Consider the following 27,963-nt stretch of genomic DNA (forward strand, 5'->3'; position numbering starts at 1 on the left):
TGACATTTTCATAAGCAGCCGACTATAGTTAATAAGCGTTCAATATATTAAGTTCAGTGTATGTAAGCCGTAGGGCTACAAATAACCTCTAGGAGCCAGCTAATTTTTTAAAAGGACGCTATACCGCTATTTATTAATGAGTTATGTATAGGCAATTTTTTTGCAAAATCCTTATTTAAAAGTTAACCTTTGAGGTGTAGTTATTAGTTCAGTAATTAGGCTTTGTAATTAGAAGTAATTAGAAGGTTAATTTATTTTTCAGACTATCACAGCATCATTAACAGTCATTTAAAAATTGTTTTTCATCTATACATAGCTACGCAGAATGCGTTTAGTCGGTCAACATTTAAAAGATAACATTTCGAAAATAATGTCTTATCCAATATTAAAAATAATAACGTAAAAAAAAGTTCAAGAACTAATACACATAATACTATTTTTGGCAAACCTATGCTTGGGAGTTTGTTTTTTTTTTCAAGTAACCGCTAACCTGGGAGGGAACTGTTTACACACTACTTCCTCCAATGCTTGGGAGTTGGAACAATGAAGAAATTAAACGTATTAATTCAGTTCTGCAAAGTTTCAGAACAAAATTATAACGTTTTTAATTAAAGTCGTTGTTCTGTTCCTAATCCCCGAGTTTAACACTCACAATGGCGGACATCTATTTTTTCTAGTAATAAGTACAGTCGTATAAAAATACTGATGCTTAATATTCCTAATAATTAAGGTTGCAACAAAACAGTTTAAGGAGTCATTCTAGTTTTTTAGCTATAAAATACGTTTGACTATGTATTCTGGGTATTATATGTAAACATGTAATAATTATTATTATGCATTAGTCAAAAGTCAACTAAAAAAATGTTCTGATGCCGAATTATATTTACAATTTCATTTTCTGTAGAATACAAATATTTACAACCATATCATTTTTGTTTGTAATATTTTTCACTCGTTCAAAACAATAATAAATTTAAAATAAAACTACCAACTAATCGTGTTAAACTTTTTTATTAATATTTAAGTTTAGTGCTTATAATTCAAATGAAATACTGTTTACATTAAAAACAAACTTTATGAACTTTGTGAATAATTCAAAACCAACTGTGGTGATTGTGTACACGTACAAAAACAAATACTCGCCCCGTTTTTATTTACCGTCTCGTAATCTGAACCATTCACACCCCACTTAAGTTGTAATATGCAATATTGCAGCTGAGCTAATGCATTATTTTCTCCGTTTTAAACGAACAGAACATTCAAATAGGCCTTTGTTTACTTCTATTTTAAACCCATCTACCGACTTAATATAACTCTGAATATTACTCTTTATTTACTCAGAAGTATTTATCGTTACCTCCATTCCGTATTTCCACTTTAATGCGGTAAAATGACCATTTTCTAGCTTTATCCAGGCCCCTAAACATTTTTAAAGCCCCCCCACCCAAAAAAAAAAATATTTATCGAATGAACATAGTTGAGTGACAGTCCGTTAGGTGACTTCTACATTATAATATTGTGAATATTGTAAACAAATCGTATAGAAATTAATAGTACACCATAATTATTTATTTATTGATATCAAGAAAAGCTTTACCCCTCGATAAATATTTGATTATTGATAAAATTTATCATAAATACCAGTGCGGTAAAATTGATAATATAAGATAAATTGTATTTATTGGAATATTAACACTGAAATGTGTATTAAAAGGCGATAAAAGTATCATCGATTATAAATTGTATAATAGAGTTTAGTAAATAATTAATTGCGTAACTTAAATGTGAAAATATTTCATGCGAAAATTGGTAGATAAGCCGTTACAGAAACCCATAAAATATGATAAAGATATTATAGAGATAAAATAATACAAAAACATTGTTTCTTCATCAGGGAAATTGCCGTTAGTTAAATTCACACTTCAGCTTCAGTTTATCGAAGTACCAAACAGTTTATCTGTCAGTCGTAAATTACCAGTACCCATCGTAAATCTTTATATTTGTACTTAACCACAAAAGTAAAACGATTATTCGAAAAAGTTGTTTGGCAGTTTGCCTTTGAATACTAATTTAATCATCCAACATAAGTATTTTACAGATCGATTAACATTATTTGCTGATTGAAATATATACAAACAAAAACTTCATTTACTTTCATGGATTTATTTATGTTACCGTGTTAATTGTGTACTTAGTTTTTCGCCTTCTCAACTTTTTAAAAATGTCGACGTTTTATCATAAAATGATAATGATTTCACTATATGCAACGAATGTTTATTTTTATTTTTGTTCTTGAGTTTTGAGTGATATTTTTCAATATCATATGTTCATTAATCATAAGAATTATAAACAACCCAATTAACTCTATTAAACTCAATTAAATTATCTTTTTTTTTTAATCAGGACAAAATAACTATAAATTTAATTGATCGAGAATAAAAATCGTCTGAATAATACATAATTAAAACTATTGCAATAATATAAAAATGCAATACAAATTAGAAACAGTTAAACAGTGCAGGGTCTTTTGCATATTTGAGATTCTCTGAGAACTTCAGAAAGACACCATACAATTTTTTTGAAAGTAGTAAAACAACATTATTAGGGCCTTTTTTTGTTTAAATTTAAAAAAATTATATTTATTCTAAACATGACCGTGTTTTAAGTACCTATAGGTACGGGGTCCATTTTTTAATTGGCGGCATACTGGGTGTATTAAAGCTGTGCACGCATATGGACCTTGCGGTGCTTATAATTAGAGTCACTTTCGAATACATTAATTAGCTACTTTACCTAACCGTTCAAATTGGGTTCCTAAAAAATAATATTGTTTTGTTATCTGCATATTGTCATTACTGAAGTAAACTTAATATTCTTTGAAAACACATTTTACAGTCTCAGTTGAACTATAGTTAGCGCGTAGACAAAAGAATAATCTGTAATATTTTCCGTTTAAAGTCTATATAGAAACTCGTTATGGTCTATGTATGAACCTAACACTTAATTCAATGTATTCCGAGAATAGTTTGCGCATATGGAATGTGTGGCCGTTGTAATTTTATAGGCCATCACCGTCAGAGTCAACACTATACAAATATTTATAGTATAGCATACCAAGAAAACATTTAAAGAAGGATAAATGTTTAGTGGCAAAACTTTTCCTATACAACAAATAACGGTTAAACGCAAATTATGAGCAAAAGTTTTAAGACTGGTAGCCAAAAAGGGGAAAACAGATACACAATAATGGCAAACGACCGGCTATAAAATTTGACCCAAGGATCAAATCGGTTTACCTAGGTATACGTTTTCAATACTGTTTTACAAGACCCAAAGAAAAATACTGTCCAACTGTTTATACTGTTTTTTGGTTTAGATCATAGATGTGATTAAAAATACTGTATTCATCGTGTTAAAAGTTTAAGCATATTGACAGCTTGAATCATTATACAAATATTTATTTAATATTAACGTCAACCTTTTTTTTTTGCTAACCTTAAAATTATATTGTTCAAAACATCATATTATTATGGTACAAAAAAGTTAAACATAATTTAATAAGTTACACTTTATTATTTAAGTGTTATATTTTATTGCAACCCTCTTTTATAATTTTAACATTAAAAATGTTTTAGGAATTATAAGCTTTAAAATGTTAGAGAAAAAATTAAAAATAAAATAAACTATGCCCTGTTCGATAAGTTAAAAAAACAAAGACTAACCGTTTATACATTTATAGGAATAATTAACGAGGGAAAAATACATTATTTAAATAATACATTTTTGTGGGTTTTAGTTTAAAAATAATGTATTTTTGTTGTTGCTAACCAAACCAATTGCTGTATAAATATATTAACAGTTTAAATTGCATTTTTTCTCAGAAAATAATTATAACTAAATATCTGTACGTAAAATTGACATAGTATTTTACAATGAAAATTATGAAAAGTATACACAACATACATCCTTATTTAAGCAGTGCAGAATTGTGTCATTTTTATTTTTTATTTTGTGTAGCACGTGGAGTGTATGTCATTATTACGCTGCACATGGATATGATATCGTAAAATTGCATACATAAATTACTATAGTTACTATTGTAGTATTGTTCTCTATTTACTACGTGCGTTGCACAACGATAATAGAAATGTATTCCTTTTTGTTTGTTAAAAAAACTAAAGTGTACATGCTTGCATTACACGCTCCGACAATTTTCATTAAGAATGAACACCTTTTCACGTCACATATTTTATTATTAAGACATCAAAAATGAACAGAGAAGCGAATATATTTTTTTTTTTTAGTACATTGATTAGAGTTTATTTGGAATATGATATCAATAATACACACAGTCATAATGATTTTCAGAGATAGGATACATTTTTAAGATATACAGCCGAACACTAATTTAAAAAATTATCACTTTTTTTACAATATAATAGATTATGTACTTCATGTACCCACAATACTATAATATGTATTATAATAGTATTTATGGCCCCTTCATTCATTTCATTTAATCTTATTTAATTAAATTTAACCATTACATTTAAATAAATTCTATTAAATGTTTCGGCTTAAGGTGATGTAAATGTCTCAATCGGGAGGTGTGGCGCAGTGGACAACTCAGATGCCGCGTGGCACTCGAAGTTAAGCTGTGTCCGTTGCTGCTTGATCCCGGATGGGTGACCACCTGGGATTTTTAGCAGCGACCCATACTATCAACCCCGAATGCATAGCTGAAATGCCATGCACCCGGCGACCGAATTGGCATAAAGTTAGCCATAGCCATTCCCGGTCAATACGACATACGCATTTATTTATTTATTTAATGTCTCAATTAGAAAGAGGTTTTTTGTGTAGACGTGATAGATAGGTTAGGTCTGATGTATATCATGTTAAAAATGAATTTTTCAAATGGAATAATATTATACAAACGTAACGAATAAAGATACCGGCAGTATTTTAACGGAATGGTTTATAAATATCTGCTAAGTACACGTAGATTTTAAAATATATAAATTATACCGCACTCTGAAACCGGTGTTTTTTTATGGACATTTGCATCGCATGGTACATATTGTGCAATTGTGTAATGAATTTTAATATGCAAAAAACAGACGCGTTCGGTTAATAAAAACCACATTTAAGTTTTTTACATTGTCTAAGATAATAAGGATACTAAGTGGTGTTGGTTTTCAGTGGTGTTTATAATCAGCGCAGGTGTTCCGTTCATTAACTTTGCGTATAAATACATTATATTATACATTTAAGTGTGCGTTTTCGTGACCGTCGAGTGGGTTCTCCGAGTCCATTATAAGTCTAATTTCGCACTTATCTCTGCGTTGGAAACCATCACGATGAAAGATTCAACGACGACCACTGCCGTTACGATAGCCACTTGTACAAACACTTTAAAATGCTCTCATTTTTGACGACAACCGCAATTAAGGGTAATAATATCGTCTTCGAAGAGGGTTCGGGGCCAGAGTGTCCACGTCGCCTCCGACAGCGTTCGCCCATAAAGCCGGTCCGTAACAAATTACCAACTGTCAAGCTACGCCGTCCACTTGTATTTGATCGTCAAAACATTTAACAACCTTATCTGAACTTTAACCCACTGGTCTACACGCGAGTTCTGGATGATTGTGCCACGCGGCGGATTAAGAGCCCGATGAAATAAAACCTGCACGGCGCACAGGGTTTTAGAACTTTTTTTAAAAAAAAATTACCTCCAGTACCATTACAAACACATCCTATAAGACTGCTTTCCCGATTCCTTGAAAAAATGGTATCTATACATTTTAAAAAGAAAAGTATCTTAGCCGATCGCGTTTACCATTCAACTGGATTTATCTACCTATCTATTGGAGACGCCGAAACGTGTAGTAAACTTAGATTACAATATGTACGCGAGAGTTATAACATTTTATTCTATTTTTTTCGCTTCAAACTGCGAATACATATTATTGCAATAAGGTGTGTTATTGACTTGTAAAATTAACGAACGTCGAATTCAGATCCTAGCAGGATATTGTAACTCATGAACAAGGCATGTTGTCAATTCCGTGTAGGATCGAGTAACTCGCAATTTAGAAATTTGAGATTCGGTTTATTCACGCTTGTTTTCAAACGATAAATAACATCTTAAATCTTATTTCCAATACTGCGGTATAAAATTATACAGTATATAAATATAAGAAAATGTGGGTTCGAAGCTCACCGAGTACATTTCTGTGTGATCGACAACACACGATTTTTATTTTTCATAGTTTATTAAAAGTGAAGAAAAAGACCATTAATTTAAGAAACTTTTCCGAGTTGACCCTACACAGCCTAAAAATAAATGTATATTTAATTTGATTAAGAATATAGCATAGATAAAATATAAACTCGGATGTGTAGACTCAAAAAATCAAGCTGTAAAAGCTTTTATAGGTTCAAAAAGTTACAAATGCTAACAATAGAGAAAAAAAATACCTTATAAGCCACGTATCAAAGCTACAATAGACTTGTTTAAAACACCTAATTAAAGAAGTTTACTTCTATAAAAGTACCGAAACAAAATATTATTTTCAATTAATTTTTTTTAATTATCCATTAATTAATTATCATGTTATTTACTATAATTTCGTTATTATTATATTAACATTAAAAATACTTTTTATATAAAAAAAAAAACGTGTAAAATCAAATGAACGAATCGTTATATACATAAAACTAGAATTTAACAACTGTTACACATAAATGTTGATCTATGGCTTACAATAGTTTTGGTACACTGCGCAGAGTGGAAAAGTTGTCGACCAATTGCTATCATATTTTGCAATAATTTACAAAGAGAAATCGTAAAGTTGTTATCCTAAAGTCTATACTGTCGAAAATGAAATATACGGGTTGTCAGGAAGTTTGCCAAAAACCGATAATGTTCATGGACAAATAATGGCTATTGGAATATGATTTGGAAAATGATATCATTAGTTTTTCTTATGGTGTGCATCAAATTACCGAATTTCGATGATTGGTAAACTAAATTACTGTACGCCTCGATAGATTTTACGCAACTTGATTGTATAATTAAATTGAATATGTATGACGGCTTAACGCCTAACGCTTACCGCAATAATAAATATATTAGTAATCATGTGTTTTTCAGCTTTTAATTAATAAAACAGCATCAAATGCATACAAATTTAACTAGATTAAAAAAACTGTACAAATACAGAACATAATTTCAATATTAACTCACAAACTTGATTGTTTGAAACGATAGTCATTTTTATAATACACATACCCAAATGAAAAACTAAATTGAAAAGATTCTTAGAATAGCGTATTCTGAGAGGTTACTATTATACTAAGTTTTTCGGATAATGGGATTTAAATTCCTGGAATATCTGTTACTTGCAACATTGTAGGTATAATATAGCAGTTATTGATAAATAAGGTCCTGAACTTTTTTTTCCTAATAAGTTTATACGATTCTCGTTTATAGAAAAATTTGATTTATGCAAAGAAAAATTCAAAAACATTTATCTTGCATTTGAAGACCACAGGGGAAAAATATGTTAGCTTAATTTTTTTCATGAAATGAGTTAATAATAGTTTGTTATAGACTGTTGGGTAGCGAATATGATTGTGAACTCAAAACAGTGAAAACACATGTTTAAACCTCTCAAAATAAATAATTACCGTTTTTTTACAACGGTACGAAAAATTATTTTTGACAATATCAAGCTTTTTTACAACAACCCACGTATAATAATGTGAACTTTGACTAATAATTTATAAAACACAAAAATTGATTTACTAAAAAATTTGAAAAAATCGAGTTAACTCGTTCTTTCCCTGTGGTCTCATTTTTCTTAATATCTAGGCTATACTGTCAATTTTTTTAACCATTTTAATGCATTTAATTCATTATTCTACTTTTTAAATTATTATTATTCTATTTTTTAGCATTGATGCGGAACTGAGAAGAAGGTATTGTTTTTACAATAATGTGTTTTTATTTTTATTTTTGTGTAGCAACTCTATAGATCAGAAATCGCACCTCATAAGTAATTTATTGTGCCAAAACTTTGGGTACCCAAACAATTTATATATTTTTCACTGCTCTATAACTTTTTTAAAAATAGTCCAATTTGTTAAAACAGAAAAACAGTAACAAGTAATGAAAATATTTTCATTATATTACTAATTACGATTTATGGTAACTATGACAATAGGTACACTTAAATAGACGGACGATCAACCCTAATCGTATCCACTAAATATTATTTTTTAAGCACATAATTGTCCTTACTACTACTCACTTATGTATAATACTTTCTTACTATGCTAGTTTATACTGTGCTTGGTTTGGACTGTATTGGTTTGAATCTACTGTCCACAGGTTCGCATCGAAGCGTTTATTTATAAGTGATTATGTTACTTTCAGTTATAATAATTCCTGTAGACCTGTAACCCACTCATTCGCATCATGGCCCGACCCGACTGTACTGGTTTTTTTTTGTTTTAAGACAACTTTTTTTTTCTAAACCAACATATTATAACAAAATTCATTTGAGTTTTCTTAATAAAAAAAAAAAAAATGTTGCACGCGTTATTAAAAAAAATGCTTTGCAGTCTGCAGGTAGAAAACACAATTGATACTCGAGTTGTTTAATTATGTTGATATGTTGCTATTTATACAGCATACTTTTTTTCATTACAAGACCATCGTATAGATCGGCAATAAGTTAGAAGCTATCGCCTTATTGACATGAACATACTTTAATTATTTAATAAGTTCTATATAAATAGATAATAGTTAAAGATTTTGTAATGTAATTTTTTATATTTTTAGGGCATTTTTAAGTATTTTTCTTTATTATTTTGTTATTTTTCATATTCATCTTTTTTTTTAGTGCATTTTTATAGGATTTTTAGATCATCAAGTTCCGGACCCTACTGATAAAATATGCAATGTATATGACGTATAATACGTAGTATGTACATTTTTCGTATCTTTATAAAAGGGATTAAATATAGTAAAATATATAGTTAAAAATAGTAAAATTCGGTCATGTGTTATTTAATAATTATATATTACTTGCCAACACTATCCATCTGCTGTCATAAATTTACTGATTTATATGGGTTTTCGTTTATTACAAACAAGATAAAATGCAAAATATATTTTTAAGATATCGCACGCTTTTATTTCGAATTTAAAGTGCTTTGAATGTTTTCACAATTAATGAAATTATCAAATTCTATTGGTGACTGAAAACTGCATTTACATTCGTTCTATATGGACAACAGGAATGTCATGTCACACCGAGTGCGATATCACTGTGCTTTGGCCTTGTGGATGTTTTACACGCTGTCTAAATCTACTCATAAATAACACATCCTGTAATGAAACGGTGTGGGTGTGCGTGTCAGTGTAAAAAATCGTGGCTGCTCGTTGTATTTTACCAATGGACCACCGGAAACCTTATGCGAGCGGCGTGTCTACATTTAGAACGTGCGCTTAACTGCCGTATTATCCGAATATCCATCATAAATGCGGATGACAACGTTTTGGGTCGAGTCCAGTTTTGGTATTAGTGCGGTCGAACGGGCCGCTGAACCTTAACGGGATAATGGGGCTAATATGTTTGGCGCTTAATAATAATGTAGAAGGTGTTTTGGATTGTAAAAATAAAAACTAGTCCGGTTAGACGTCTAAAGTTGAAGAGGGGAGAGAGAGAGGTAGTGGAGAGAGAAGATGTACCGTAGATGCCCCGCCCGCGTTTAATCAACCCCTCGATCTGATCCCCGGAATAGGATAACTCGGGGGTGATGCCGGGACACTTGGCAAGGCCAGGCGAGGGGAAATCATTTTATCACGCCAAAGCCCTTTTGTCACGTTTTTACACATCTCGCCGGATGCACAACAACATGCCCTTCTCGCGTCTGTGTAACGACCCACTGTTATCCCAGATTTTACGGTCTATACGTGCGATTTTGGAGATTTCGGTAGCGGCCATATACACGGTAAACATCACCGGCTAGATTAAGGGCAGGGGGTAGTCGAGTGCACCGTTACCAGCAAAAAAATTCAACAAGGCCCTCCGGTAACAAACATAGCAAACACCTTAATGATAGTATAGAAAATACACGATAATACTCACGTTACGCAATACTCACGCCGAATTGCTCAAAGCTTTGTAAACGTGGAGGCGTTTTTAAACAAATTATTATCGAAAAATAGAATAATGTTGACTGGCACAACGCATATATTGAAATATTAAATTATACAAATCATCGATAACAATTTATTTTTAAAATAAGATACCTGTTTTCTTTAATTTTTATACCATAAAATACTAGGAATAGGTAGTATTTACAGATCTTTTTTTATATTTAACATGCAGTTACTATACAAAATTACTATAAAATATGAAGGGCACAGGGGAAAAACGGTAGTAGTCACATTATGAAAATTTTTTTTTTCAAATAGTTTTTTCAATTTATGCCATTAACTTTTTTTATTTATGTCAATAGATTGTTTAAATAAATACATTTATTATTAGAGTAGCATTTAATGTGATTTTTTTTGTTTTTATGTAAGAGGGAGAGGAATTCACGAACTTTGTTTTTGCTATATTCTAAAATGTTCATAATGTGACTACTACCGTTTTTCCCCTGTGCCCTTCATATAATATAAATAAAATTAAGAAATTTATGGGGGAACTGCTCGAATTAACTTTTTATGAATAATATTAAATATAATATTTTTGTTATTATATCAGGCGTAATTCGAGCAGAATGTTTTGGGTGACAATTATTTTTTTTAGGGGGGGGCTAGTTTTTATGGAATTAAGCCCTTTAGGGGCCTCCCTTATTGAGCTTTCATACACAATATACGATTTTGAACATAATGTTTTTCAATTTTAACTAAACGGCAGATATGCTTGATGAATTGGAAAAATAAATTGTTTCGCCATACTTAAAAAATGTACTTTTTGCTTTTTTCGTAAAAAATAATAGCTGTATAAAAAATCTAAAAAATAGATTATTGCTTTTGTAATTGCTCAACGCATCAAATCATCGAACATTTCGTACAATCAGCTCAGTAGTTCAACAGTTAGGTTAGATTTTTCTTAATATTTTCAGTTTAAGCGAAGAAGGTCCGAAATGAAAGCTTTTAAATAGACTATAACTATCTTAGGAAGTCGCTGATAGTTATAATAAATTAGTCATTCTTATTTTAGCTTCGAAGTGATACTGAGAAAGTATTTTACAATATATTTTAGAAAAATAAGTTTTATCCGACACCCTGAGACCAAAAAACGTGTACCTAATTATTAATACAATTATATCTCCTTAATGGTAAATTTCTTACAGTGATTAAACTATGGTAACCATTATTATTAAGTCTGTATAGTTTTTGATTTGTTTTGATTTATATGTATAAGGTCAACCGATACCATATACTGAGTGACAATTTGTGAAAGTAGGTACAACCCCACAAGTAGAAAACGCTTACAGAATTATATCATATAGGTTCTATAATATATATCATTAAATCTTTTTTATAATTGTTGTGTCCGTTTTTGATGTTTTTGTCTCATTGCACATTTTTATAAAACGAGACATTAGAAACATTTCCGATGTTAAAATATATTATATTCTGTAGATTGTAGAAAAAAAAAGTTTGTAAGAGCGGGATTATAGCAAAAAGGGTCAAGGAGGATTTAACCGTCTAATATTTTCTCCTTGAAAACTCGCTTGATTTTAAGCGTTCATTTAGAGTAACAAGTATTAACGATAATTAGTGAAACATAGTGTTGCTATAATATCGATTTTTTCCACTATACCCTTTACTTAAGAGTACAATTTCAAAAGTACTTTTAGTTCATGCATGTATAGATTTTTATGTACACGAAATAATTATTAATACAAATTAGAAATTTTGCGAAATTAATAAAGCATTCCCTCTGAAAATGTTACTTTGATTTATGTTTATGGTTAATAATAAGATATTTTAGTATTAATTTTTCATTTTTTCAATTAGAACTACGGTAATAACGAGGAGCAGGTGTAGGCGTTTCTCTTTTGCTTAAATCCAAATGCAATTATTATCCAAACGGATTTTTATTAAAACACATGTATTAAAAATAAGTATTTCAAAGGCTTTTAGCCATGCGTTTTCTTTGCTCAATTCAGTTCAAAATAGACCAATTTATAATGGTAATAAATTTACATTGGAAAGAGCAATCAAACAAGCTTGCTCAATTAAGGTGGCGATGACTTTTTTTTTTTAAGTAAAAATAAGAGACACCCTACTTAAAACACATCAAGGCAAGACGTAAGCATCTACACAACCTTATTATAGTTTATATTTGTTAACGAATTACTTAAAAAAAAAATAATCAATATTGGTACGTCGTAAGCACAATCGAAAATATAAGCTATTTCACGCCGTTATTCATCTTTAAGGCGGGTTTCTCGACTTTATTATGTACCGAACGTGTATAGGGCGGCTCGGTCAAAGGAATACAATATGTGCTCTTAGAAAAAAGCCTCGGAGGTGCAAACCCGGCGGCTCAAGTGTATAAATAAACATAGTACCTACGCAATTTTTATAGTCGACGAGATCAATAACAATGTGTTAAAAGTGCAGCGGCGGTAGAATTTTGAAAAATGACCGAAAACGTCCAGTTCACTGTAAACCCCCTTCCGTGAAGCTCTTTCATACTTTTCGCTGCAGGAGTTCTTGGGCATGTCTACTGGGTTTTAACAACGAAAGTACCTCGTATACCACACGTTATAAACAAATACATAAAATGTACAGAAAATATAAATCTTTCATCCCGTCGAGTGGTTCTGCAGGAGACACTTATTGTTTCTAATGTTCATAATACTCTACTGTGTATGGAGCTGCATACGGCGGAATATAACTATAAAACAAAAAAACCTTCCAGACTCCAGACAAATGAAAAAAAACTAGAGCATGTGCGGTCACGAATCAGTTACATACTCCATTAGTGAATGATGACTATATGGCGACTACCAACTTATTAACTTATTTTAATTACGAAAATGTAATAAATTTCGAGTTTTATTGTTGAATAATACTTTCTTACTGTGCTTTGTTTAAACTACACTGGTTTGAACCTACTATCCACAGATTCGCATCGAAGCGTTTATTTAAAAGTGATTTTTAATACTTTCAGTAATAATAATTCCCGTCGACCTGTAACCCATCCGTTCCCAGTATGGCCCGACCCCACTGTACTGGCTTTTTTTTTAAATGAGAAACAGCAAACCAAAAATATTTTAAACATTTATATATTATAGTATCTATGACATGCTATATATTATAGCACAATGACTGTTGCTAGCGATAAATCTGTATATATATATATATAATAATGAATGTTTGTCTGTATGTCCTTTATGCATTAGTACACCATTCATCCGATCGCCATGAAACTTTGGGAAGTTGTTGAGTACACTCCCGCAAAGGTCTCTGGCATAGTACTTTTCGAAAATTTCACCCCTAAGGGTGGCCTCAAACACGAATTTTGTACTTTAAATACAAAATATTTTTCGTTGCTAACCCGAAATAAACACTTGGTTTGTAAGCATGGTAACCACGGTACTCGAGCGAAAAGTAGGTGGTGATTAAAGAAATAGGCCGATTCTATGTACCACAATTCTGGGCAGCTTTTAACTGTTAAAACGGGATCTGGGACTGGGACCCTTGAGTAAGAGGAGGACATAATAACCGAAAAAAGTGTCACAAAAACGCTGTCACGCTGTTATCTGATAAGAGATAAGAGATTAGAGATGAGTGATGGAGGTGGGGATGGGGGTGGGAATAGGGTAATGGGAATTATTTTACTCAGCCCTGGCAAACTAAATCCCGGACAACGCCGGGTCCGGACAGCTTGTATATTATAATAACATGAATAGCACGTAATTTAAACAACGCGTTGTCATATTATCAAATCTGTGTTGTTCAGCGGAAATCGTGATAAAATCACGTTTTCCCAAATGTATTATTTTTATCATCAAATACATTATTTGTATATAATATATAATATATTATTTGTAAATAAAATCCTATGCCTTCATTTCAAAATGTGATAAACAATTAATAAAACATAAACTAACTATTCAACAAATGAATGTTTGCGCACAATTAATAGGGTCAAGTGTAGTAATTGTAAGTAAACTCAGTTATAATAAATACAATTTTTCTTTAATAAAATAGGGTAATTTGAAATTTTAATTAAAAGTTTTTATTCTAAGAATATTATTACACAATTAAACAAACAGTTGTTGTTTTTCCAATACAAAATACCGAATAGGTATATATTATATTCGTCCAATCGTTTTATAATAATTACTCGCACCTTACCCTATTTAATTTAATTAACTTTAAAAAAACTCGACTGTGAAATAATAAAGTCTTTAAAGTATAATAGAATATCGCAATTGAACGTTGCAGACGTTGAATGCCGCTTCCATTATTCCTTATCCATTTTGGAAATTCCTGTCATGCTTATTTTTAAATACTTTTAACAAAAGGTATAAATTAGATCACCATTAACTACAACACCTAATTTCGATATTCTATTATATTTTAGAAAAATATAGGTGTTTTAAGCAATGAGTTTAATTTTTAAGAGTTTTTTACAAACGATATTTTTAAGTTGATCACAATTTTTAATTATACCCTTTTTTTAACTAAATAAAAACGTAAAAATACAATAATTCAGAAATTTAGTTTTTTTTTAGTTGTGGAACATTACTTAATGGCCAAACAATTCAATCTAACTAAGAACACTCTTGGGAAGAAATCACAAATTTTTTTAGTTTTCATTTCATCAAAAGCGATTGAGCAGTTAAAGCGAAAAGTGGGAACTTATATCATTATGCCTAAACACATTAGCACCCTCTTACTTCGTAGTCAGGTAAAAATATCTTACCTACCTTAAGCACTTTAGCTATCAATAATACTATACAACAGTCAAAAAAAAAAAAAAAGTTATTAGTATAATCTTATGAATTCCTTAAACATCAATATTTTCAAAAAAAATGCAGGATTAGTCGAATTAAAAAAAAACAATTTTTTTAATCTTTAAAGACCTTGTATTTGTACCAAATTTTGATTTTAAATACTATTTATTGAGTAAAGTCTACTGCATCAGTGGATCTTATTTATTTCTCTATCACAGTACAAGTCTGTCAACATGTAGGTGAAAATAGGTTTTTAATTCTGTAAGACAAATATAATCTCACAAATTAGCAAATAAACTGTTTTCTGAACTGGCATTTAATTATAGTTGTTTAATTATATGGTAGTGAATTAATAAAATAATGAGATAACTGTGATATTATTTTTTATACTTCTTCCATTTTAGTTTTTCACAATATCATATTTAATTTTAAAGATATTAATGTTTATTGTTGTTTATAAGATAGTATTGTGTGTAAATGAAATGATTCACATAAAACAGCAGGATAGAACACTGAAGTCTGAAATCCATAATGTTTCATATTTTCTTTAGAAAGCCCTATAACCGTTAAGGAAAAACGTGTTGTCTCTACTTACTCTCGATTCAAACAAACCCACACATACATGCATGCATATATAGAAGGATGCGGCGGTAGTTTAATATATCTATACACATTAGATAGGCTTAGGTCGTATACGAGATTTTGGATTTTAGTCCTTGTATATAAGATGTTTTTCTTCTCTTATTTTTAACGATCAAGAAAGTAGTCTTGGCGTGGAAAAATAAACACTCTCTTAGATGCTGTTACTAAAAAAATAAAATCAGAAGTGAAAGTGCTCTAGAAGTATCACAGTCGTTGTGTTTAAATATAGTTGTAAGTTTTTCGAACCCAGTTTCAAAAAAGTTGGGTTTCCTAAAGCAAAAATATTACTACTAGCACAGTTATGTTTATCAAACCTATAGTGTGACTATGATGTTTTTAGTTTTGATGTGGAGCCTAGAATAAATTGTTTTAAAAATTATTTTTTTTTATAACAATTTTTTGTTTCTAGATTTGCGATATTTTAAACCACCGGTCAGGTTCTTCATATAACAAGTTTATATAACAGAAATCTTATCCAAACGATACTTTTTAATGCCAAAAGTTTTTAAAAATCGCATCTTTCCCTTAAATAATCTAGAAAAACGCCAAACAAATGTACACATTTTTCATCTTAAGGTGGGGGATTACTTCTAAATTTGATTGAGATTAAAACTTTTTCTTTATTAGGACTTAGGATCTGGACGTTATACTGATAATCTAGGATATATGTATAAAATATATAAAAACTACAGTCACGCTACTTTTATCGAAGAAAAATAAAAAACCAAGATTTTTCTTTTTTTTAAATTATTTTAAAGCCTTGACTTCAGGGTCATTGGCGTACATTATATGGTGTATAATATGATATAATAGGACAATTTAAAATACACAATAGTTTAAATTAGAGAGAATAAATTAGATTTTTTAAGAAATTGTATGGTGTTTGGTTCTGTTTGAATGTTAGAGTGAAGTGCTGCCTGGAGATGGTCTGGGATGTTGAACTCCTTTCGGAGGTCTTCATATTTCTTGCAATCGGTGAATATGTGCTTTACTAACACGGTGGTGTTGCATGTTTCGCATATTTGTACTTCCTCTTTTTTCATAAGATGACTGAGGGTTAGCCACGTGTGACCTATTCTGAGTCTTGTTATGACTCAGTTATTTGTCCAATTGGAAGTGGTATGTTTAATTTTTCGGAGTTTATTATCTCTTAATCTGTGCCATAGGTTAAGGTTATGATTGTTAATTACCCTTTTTATTTGTTCCTGGAAAATTAACAAGATTATAAAGACATTCACTTGTATTTATATCAATATAGAATAATTAATCGTTTTTATCATCTAAATTTACGCATCAAAGTGTTTATTTAAAAGTGATTTCATCACTTCCAGTTGTAAAATAGTATGAAGACCTGTGACCTCTTCAATCCCAATATGATTTATTCTTACCATGCCCCCTGCCCCCACTGTGCTAGGTCAACTAGTTATTTTAATTTAATCTCGGAACATTTAAAATTAGCCACAATAATAAAATAAAATATTTTTTTTTTGGTATCATAGCTTTAAAGACGACCATTTGCTTTTTCTTCGATTTTGTTTTTTGTTAATTTATGTAGAACTTGGTAACTGATTGCTTCTCAGAAAATATTGACTCTCACCCACATTGTTAACTCACGGACCATTATCAACATAGATTTTAGCTGTTGTTTGACATTTTATTTAAAAATCAACAATGCTTGAAGTTGGTCCAAAAAACAACAAAATATTTATTAAGCTCTTCGTGGATTTAAATTTCATTATTCTCCTTACAAACTTAAGTTCTGTAAAACTTTACTCAATTGTAACAATGATAAAATATAATAAATTATTTTAACAGAAATACTTTTTTTTTATTAGTATAGAATAATATACTGCAAAGGAAAAATTAATATTTAATATTAATTTATGTTTTATAGTTTGTAGCAGTTTTAAGACAAAGTTAAAAAGCAGTTATGAGGTCTAAAATACAGAGTGTAATAAAAAGTTATACTACGTTGTAATTAGGTAATAATATGGATTTTTATTCATGAATAATGCTGATAATAATTATGAGTCTTAATCATGATATGTAAAATACATAAAAATGAATTTTTCATATTATTAAATGCTTCTCAACTGGTTGGTCGTTGACACACATAAAAAATGGGATATTATTTTATTATATTATAGATTTAATGTTTTTTTTTTTTTTATTATTCTTAGATTTTTCATGTACCAAGAAACACGTCCCGATTGAATGAGAGAATTTTCCTTTTACATCCCGTACAAAATATATGAAGCATTTGCGGCACGAAAAAGTTTGATATTGATTTTGTCTCGGGCTATCCTGATAATTGAAAAGAAATAGTCAACGGCGGCGGTGGCGACACAGGTCCCGTATCGTAACCAAGTGGACCGTGTAATTGACTGGTGTCGAAGGAAAAGAAGGAACCGTATGCCCTTACACATTAAGACACGCCCAAAAATGATTTGAATTTAACCTACCCCCGTTTCGGCTTTCGTTCTTTACAAACATTAGATCCCTTTTACCCCTATCTCTGAGCTATCTATGGCCGTGGCCATAATTCTTAACTGTCCAGTTCTATTTTTTCTTGTTTCGCCCCCACGGGGATATGTGCAGTTCAAATATATGGCCCGCTTAAACAGTTGACCGTATTGTGCGCTCACGGTCGGTTTTTGTCTTTAGTCATTTGAAACGAGGGGTAAAAGAAAAAACCGCAGCAAAAAAAAAAAAAATGGTCCCTTAAAATTAATGACATTGCTCCTTTCTCCGCCTCCAAACGGGTCGTGTCCTAGTATGTTGACTTTATTTTTTTACCAGTTTTACCTACGGCTCAACGCAGACAACGACGAAATGGTCTGCAGAGACTCGGCACATTTAACAATAATTTTATTTTCAAGATTAGATATTTCAAACAGACTTGAAATTTAACAATGAAACTTTTCACACATTTTACCCTCGAGAACGGCAAAGGTTTTAAATATACCCATGTGAGACACATTATAACCGGTCATTTATACTTATTGTTATTTCTATTTTAGTTACCTACAGGTTTTTAAAAAAATATATCTTTTTTTTGTATAGATTAACTTTTAGTATGCATTTGGTTATGTTGAATAACCTAAAAAACATGCAGTTAAATACTTTATTTGAATTAGTTTTTTTTATAGAATTCATATGGTTTGTCCTATATTTATGTGACTGCAATAAATAACAAAAATATTTATTCGCTTCAAAAAAAAAAAAAAAAGATACTAAAACAATGACTCGTCGATAACTTTACAGCTTATAGAAGTATGAGTGTGAATATATTTAGGCTTAAGCTAAAAGGAATAATTTGTTTCTTCTATTTGCCATGTAATTATATTATGGTTCATAATTAATAGTCATATAAAGAACTACTGACAAATCGCATTATTTAGTAAAATAATTTGCTTAATCAAATGAGGTAGGTTTCATCCACATAATAATTATTTTAATGTGTTAGCATTAAGGCATATTTTGTACTTATTTAGATCATTATAGAGGTTGTAGGTACGTTTTAAAATTACACTATATATTTTTTATAAACGCAAGCCAAAGCCAATCCTACTATACGTGTTTATGCGCACAATCGTGAGCCATATTTAACTTTATAAATTCAGTTTTTATATTAAGACCTAGTAAATATCCGTAAAGCGTTTAAACGCCTGAATTAGAATAATAATAATATACAGTAAAGAGTAATAAGTAATATAGTTAAAATTTTCATCAATCACATTTAAAGAAACAATTGTTATTTAAAAGTTGTTTTTACGGGTTTGCCGCAAAGAATTTTTAATTAAAACCTTTATCAAAAGAAAAACTATAACATTAGACATTTATTTTTAGCTTTATAGCTTCTTCCAATAAAACAAATAATTTAAAACTAATTTAACATAAAATAATAAAAACAAATAATTATATAAAGTTATTATACCACTTACAATCAAATATAACTCGGTTTTCTTTGTAAAGCATATTATCTAAATAGTTTTTTTTATTTATAATACAGACATTAGTCAATTTCTAAACGACCGGCCTCGAGTCATTTTCCTTTATTATAAATATTTTTCTCTTTCTCCATTTTCATTTGCATTATACTTGTAATTATATTATATCTTTCTGTTAACACTCGTCTCCATTATGTCTTTTCCCCGTTTAACTCCTTTTTCCGAAGTTAGCTTCTTTGTTTAGTATTATTACCTTGTCGATGTACACGTTGCATGCATATGTTTACTCACATTATAGTTTAAACCATGTTAGTTTTAACACATTCAATCTAGAAAAAAAGCCTGTCGTTAGCGTTGAAAATGACAACATTGTTGCCGAAATACGTGTACGCAGATAGTGTATTATTTTATTTTATTGATTAAAGGGTTTTAAATATATATATATTTTTTTAACACATTCATGTAATATGTTTTTTCAATGTGTATAATTAGAACAGAAATAACTTTCCCCTAAGGGATTAAGATTCTTTAAAAAATGTATCATACATTATAACAATATAAATTCGGAATCTTCCATTTAGCATATTACCAGCTACGATACCTACATAATAAGAGCTACCGCATTATAAAATGAAAAGTGTACAACAGCATATTATTTTGGGTTTTTTAATGCTATTAATTTGATTGTCTTACTGTTTTCATTGATAAACTTATACTATACATATTATAACTTATGCCATATATTCACATATCCTATTATTAAGAATAATCTCCGCGTGCGTTAAAGAAGAATTATTTGTACAAATGTAATTGTTTTTATTTAATTACTTAAACGTTCGTAAGTTGAAAGTATAATAATAATATTTGATAGTTAAAATAATAACAGAACAAAACAACATCTCAATATTTTATTAACTAATTCATCTTAGGTAACGATAGCGTTGAAAATATTGTTGCGAGAGATAATATAAAGAAGATAGTTAATTATACGAATTTGGTCATCGGGGCATATACCCTTGTGATACATAATAACTTAGTAGGTACTTTTAGTCGAAGAGAAATTTCGTATATGCACGTTTCTAGATTAGAAACATAATATGCAAACAGCGCCTTTGATCCTTCCGAACACGGCATAAAGTTGCAAAGTCTTCGATACTAACCGCACCTATAAATAATGTATAAGACAGATATTAATCATACAGGCAAGCATATCCCAAGGTATCCGTTCGGTACCAATGAAAACGGCCATATTTGCCCCTGGGGTCTAGGCGTCAACATAGTGTGTAGGCACGGCGCTGCGTGCTCTCTATCCCGGGCACACTAGAATACTGGAAACCGAACCGAATTACGTGTTATCCAACTGATAAATAAATATATTACAGGCAAGAAGAAACTGATTGATATCATGTTGTTCACGTCTCTGATCGCAAATCTACGGACAAATCAAGCGCAGTGATGACACAAAATATAAACACTAATCATTGCTGTCGATCGTCGTGTATGATATCCGGCAAGGATACCATCGTCGGGCGAGTTATTATAATAATATAATAATTCGTTTGACATGCCACACGGAAATAATAATGAGCGGGCTGCAATAAAAGCCAACCGGGAGACGTCGTCGCCTTGCGGGGGAATCGGTATTTATTATGTTCCATTATTTTAATTGTTTATATTATTTTGTTTTGATAATAATTTTTATACACGTGGCGGGTAAAAAAAAAAAAAACCTCCGTCACGATTTTTTAACTTTTTTTTACCGGAGCAACGCCGTTGTATTATTGTTGCGGAAAACTTTATCGTCGGCACCATCGTTTTTCCGCGTGCCGCAAATTGCAAAGCACAAACCTTACCACCGCCGCCGCGCCGGCCGTGATTAATTATCGTCGCCATTCATATATGTATTATTATACGTCCACCATAATACACACCGCGCGGCGTCGTATATAGGATGCTACCCCCCAAAACGCCCGCCGAGTGATATCGTCTCGAGTGGTCCAGGGGGTTGGCAAGGGAGCCGGGTAAGGAAAGGTAATTAATTGGTCCGAATCGCGTGGGCGAAGCGGTTGTGACGAATAGATGCGGCGGCGGATGAGTATAATATACAGGAAAATTATTATAGGTAGACGGTGTATCATAGTGGATAGGTTCCGTCGCTCCTGTCGGTCGTTGTACATCCCCGTGGTAGGTAGGTATAATATTATACTTACAATTAGACACGAGCACACACACTCGCGCGCGCGGAAGCCACGTCCTGTCGTCTGCGCTGTGTGTATGTGCGAGTGCTTCTCGCTTGTCATATTATACTATATTACTCGGCAACAATGGATAACGCTAGCATATACAGGTACCTAAGTACGGCGAAGACGTCTCCTCAGATTATTATTCAGCACCGCAGTGGCGGTTGCCACGCTAACCTAAACTTTCGCACTTAATAACGGTGCGGAGGCCGCGTACCCTCCTCGTACCCGTCAGTTCGCCCTTTTGCATAGTGCCGTCAGTCTTCCCTCAAAACGTTGACAACGCTATAGATATATATATACCGTCACACAGTTACGACCGTATTGGGCATCCCCGCAAGTCCATGGCGAAAGTTTGACCATGTCGTACGGGTATTGGTTTTAAAAATGTATGCATGATGGACTCTGGACTCGATAGAGCCCTGAAGTTCGTGGAATTTCCAAATTACCGCCGAACGCCAGTCGCCAAGTAAACAAATGTATTTACCACAAAAGACGGTCGACTAAAATAGTTTAACATACTTTACAGAACAATGTCATCACTCATCGCCGTACACGATATAGCTAATTATACATAATATAAAATAATAATATACTATACTATGTCGATACGTATATCTTTAATTTTTAAAACACCCATGTTTGTGGTTTTAGTAGGTCATATTGTCACGTTATTGCATACATTTAAATTTTAATATAATTTTGACAGTAAAATATAAGATAAAGTCAGAGTTGTAACTAAAATATTATTATACATAAATATACCTCAATTTTCCCAAAATGTGAACCATGCCACGAACTAGGACAAGGGGAGGCCTGGTTGCAAATTTGCATTATTCGACACATGGTTTTAGAGGCTGACGAGTGATGGAAAAGTTTGTGGTAATCAAAAATAAGATTAATCGTATTGTCCCCACGTCCAAAAAAAAAATGTCCCAAATAAACCTCTAAACTGTATGAAAATGAATATTAAAAATAATACTGTGTAAATTGTAACTAGGTATTAGAAATTAATCTTTTCTAACAAGTAAACTAAACAAATTACTAAAATCATTTAAGGCTCAAATAAATCGTTGTCATTACCGATGTTGAATGGCTTTAAGTACTGAATACATTTTAACCTACGTTGTTCTCGGATTTCCCACCTATTTGTACGATACCGTTTTTAATAAAAAGTCGACTCCGATTACAGTTAATAGTGTAGATCAATTATTACATAGCCGTTTTACATTTATTTAACGAAAATCGTGACTAAAGAAGTATTGCTTATTATAAAAAATATATTTCACCCTTCAAATCCTATGCGTTTGCAAACGAAATACGTTGTTTGATATTCGTTTAAGAACTTCGTGATTTTCCAAAAGGAAAGAATTTAAAATGATTGGTTTTTGTCACCGTCAAGCTGACAATATGTTCTCAATTTACACTTAGTTTAGCTTTTCAAAACTTGGTTTAGTTTTGCTTGAATAATTGTAAATGAGAGAATGTGGTCACTATCAAAATCTCTATGACTCTCCAATACATTTTAATTTCAGTATTGTTCCAGCAAATTTTACAGTCTAATTTAAAAACTGATCTCCTCGTGAGGCCATTTATTAGTTAATTGATTTAATTTTATTGACGATAAAAATGTTAATTAACATCATTATTATTTATAAACTTGTAACGAGGTCTGAAATAAAAAAACTAAAAGAAATATTTTAAAAACAAATTATATCTGTTATAGTCGTTATTTTTGGGAAAATATTTTTACCCACGCAATCATTGTATAATAATATAATTTTAGTAAGAGAGTCAGACAACACTAGTATATTCAGGGAACGATGACACGTGACGACCTAACATCAATCCTTAGCAGTCGGCAATTCCTCTACTAGTATTAATGTGCTAATCTAAGACCATTTAAATAGATAGAAGTTCTATCATACAACAAATATAATGAAATTAATTTAAGTAGGCACGTAAGCCGTAAAAAAATTATATACCTACTATGCACAGTAAAAAATAAAAATATATAATAAATAATATTATGTTGTTTCCAATTTTTTATATATAATTTATGTGTACGATTTTATTTTATACTCTCACTAAAACTAGTTAATACCTTATTGTAAAAGTATTAGCTTTTAATTAATCTATGGTAAGTTAGTTAAAACTCAAGATTAATTCTACAGTATAATTACGATTTTAAATTCGACGGCGTATAAAATAATTGTTTTTAGCCAATTATTATTAGGTATTCTTTGTTTAAACAGAATTCAAAACTAAACGTACAAGCAATTAGGATTTGACAGAAATTCACTCTTCATTAGGTTTCAAAAGACCTTTGTGGTTTTGTACTCAATGTCCTTGATTGGCAAAATTGATCTCATCTGTTGGTCGTGGTATTTCATCATACTCACAATAACCGTTCGTTAGCAATTATTATACTATTCATAATATTTTACGAATCATAAAGCTTACAGGATATCATTAATAAATAAAAATTTGAATTAACTAAAAAAAACCCATCTGTATAAATGTCTAAAAATAAAAAATAAATGGTTTAAAACAAACATGGGTCATTCGATGCCAAATCACCTAATGTGTATGCGAGTGGATTTTTAAAATGCCTCAAACTTACATATCCTATACGAATAGTTCCATAAAATCAAAAAAGAGAAGAAAAATTTTTTTTTAATTTTTATGGACTTAGGCGATGAAATATTCCTGAAATTTGTTGTGAAAACACCTTAAGTTCACGAATCACGATCACGTTACTTAATGACTAATTATGATATCGTAATGGAACTTTCATTAAACACTTTTAATTTACGTGTTCTTTTTCATAATATACTTGAACATTTTTTTTCTTCAGATATTTAAGTACTTAAAAACTGAAAAACAAATTCAACATTTCATGAATTTCATTCAATTTTTTTACTGATTTAAGGTCAAAATTTCAAAACTTTTTTTTTTAATCTGACTTATCATACTATATTCGTTTGATTCATAACTTTTTATCAACAATTTTTTATTTTTTTTATGTGTAGGTAACCTTAAAGTTTGACGTTTTACTAAAAAGTGATATATTTAAGAGCCTATAACTTTTTACCACATGAACCAAAAATTCTGAAATTTTAGTTAAATCATTCAGGTGAAAACCAATCGAAAAATTGCAAAAAGTTACATGCAAAGTAGATTTTCACACGGCCGGGATTGACAATTCATGTTCTTTTAAGTTGCTGGTAATGATCCTATAAGATTACAGTTTTTTTGCATTTGTGGAACTACATGTACTTAATTTAACAATAATTAAACCTCGCTAACAACACTGCTGGGAATTTATAGTTTATGTCATCAAAATCGGTTCGGTAGTTAAAGGGGTAAACGAGAACAAACCAACATACACAAAGTAAAACTGCATCTAAACACATTACCTCCTTTCTTCCGCTGTCGGTAAAAATTATACTATTCAAGATTTACTGTAGTTTCGATAATTTATTATTATTAAATAACTAACGACCAATTACTTGTCTTGTGAGGTATTTCATATTACAATAATTATTTACTTATTATAGTTATTGGAAAATATAATTTTCTTGATTTCTTGTATTTTTTGTATTTCAGTAAAAACTAAAAAGATCGCAGGCAGACACATTATTATGAATGCATTATTATGATTGTACTAAATAGAAAACATTAGAATGTTGAATTGAAATTATAATTGTCGACAAAAGCACAATGACACTAGTTCGCATAAACAATGATAATATAGGTTTTTAAAATAAAAATCGGAAGTAAAATGTAATTATATAGTGTTAGGTTTTACGCTTACTAAATATAAATAATTAAAATAAATTTAATAAAAAAGATCGTTGTTGTTACTGTACAATACAAACTGTTAAAGTTAATTTATGATAATACTATATCATTATCGCATATATCATTTTTTCTTCTTATGATTAATATCATTGGAAAGAGATTTTTCATCTTCTCTTAGTGTAATACCAGCCTAATAAAAATAAGAAGGAAAAATTATCAGTTGTTAAAGAAATGTTATTCATTTATAGTTTATTAGTCTATAACCTTGATAGAGTATAGAAAATCTGTATGCTCAATTTTTGAAAATACCCGAAATCTTCTACATAGTCGCAGTGACCCTATGGTATCCACTTGTTAGGCTTTATTGCCATTACTTTAGGTATCTTCTGGTGGTATTTAAGCAGGTAAGGTCTAGGTAACATACCTAGCTAAGGAAGACATTAAGATTATAAAATATAAACTCTATGAGTAATCAAAATCACAATATAATTTATTATTAGAAATAACATTATTCATTACAAATGCCATTCCATAACAAATTAAGGAACAACATTATTAATTAAAAATAATTATTATAATAAATACAATAATTATATTAATTATTGATCTTAGCTCAAACCTTAAAATACGATAAATATTATTTGACCACAAGTTGTACTAGAAACTATATGCAGCGCAAGACTAACAATAGTTCTGTAAAATACAATATTATGATATTAATATTAATATACAATATTTATATTATGATACATCAACAATTCAAATATGACTAAATATATGTTCAGTGTTCACAAAAAAAAAAAAAAAATTTAATAATAATGGTTAATTGACGACTATACACATCTATATAGAATAATAAAATTATTACATAATACAAATTAACTTGAAATAAAACACTTAATATTCTTATAATATCATGATATCAAGTAAAACAATTAATACAAATAATAATGCAGTTATAAAATAATGTACATGGTACACGAGATAATGATGACAATTATTATTTAATTAACATTTAAATGATTGATTTTTAAATTGTTGCATTAAAATATGTTTTTGACAAATAATAATTAAATATAAGAATAAGGAGTAAGGGCAATGAACATTGTCACACAAACATGAACACAAGAATAAACAATTACAGTCACCCTGAAATTGTTAACATATCATAATTTACTTACTAAAAGAAACATAGTATTATTATTATTTAAAAACTAAGGAATCACATATATCCGTCTTTAAGTATATTATAATAAATGCAAATCATGTACATTGTAATCTAGATCTAGAGTAAAAACGTGTTATGCTATCTGCGGCACAAGTGGAATGACAATAAAATACAAACATTACAGTTCATCTAATTTGAAAAAAGAAACTAATCCGTTTTAAATATCCTTGTTCCAGCCATAAAACTTTAACACTCATCATCATACACAATATAGAAAATTGAGTAAAAGGCAATTCATTAGGTATAAGACTAAAATCAAACGTTAGGCAATAATTTTCCCTACAAAAATAACACAATTGATGTTACGTTTCTTTTTGACATCTTTTATGACGTATTAAATTATATGAAGTTAATAATATGTAAAAACATTATAGAAATGAATAGTTAATTTCCTAAAAAAATTTCACATTCTTAGTCGTATAAAACAAATCCATACATTTTGTTGGCAAGAAATTATCTTTCGTCACGTTCTTATATACTTTTCAAAACCAATTTTTGAAGAATTTATTTTCAGTAGTGTATTTTATTTCTATTATTTATAAAGTTGAAAAAAAATATGCTAATATATTAAATTTTAGAAGTGTATAAACGGTTTTGTATCAGAGTAAAAACATTCATACAATTGACTTATATGCACTTATATGTACTATGCCTTCAAAAAGTACTCTAAAAAAATGAACAGTCATATAAATAAAATATATAATCAGTTACCAATTTAAATCAATCAAATATAAGTAGTTTCCTTAAATTTAATTATTGCGTAATGATAAATAGCACAATACAATTTTTCAAAAATTCTATAAGCTGCCTAATTGTAAAATATTCACTTTTTCATTACAACATATTATGTTAATCACAAATACAAGAGAAATGTTAAAAATGTATTTTATTAAGACTAAAAAAGTAAGTTTCATATTATTTTTTTTTTCAGTAAATATACAATTGAAACTGTAAAACTGATTATACATACGAATAAAAATTTATGCATAATGGTTACCAATATAACTTGTGCGTTTTTACAAATAAATGTACAGTTAAGTTCCTAATACTAAAATTATTGTTATTAAATAAATTTGACACAGGTACATACGTCATCACG

Source organism: Adelges cooleyi, unplaced genomic scaffold (genome assembly GCF_023614345.1).
Source record: "Adelges cooleyi isolate 19-005CV unplaced genomic scaffold, UGA_ACOO_1.1 ACOO_flye_CR_arks_rails_tigmint_CR_PRNA_30, whole genome shotgun sequence".
In the NCBI taxonomy this organism is placed as follows: Eukaryota; Metazoa; Arthropoda; class Insecta; order Hemiptera; family Adelgidae; genus Adelges; species Adelges cooleyi.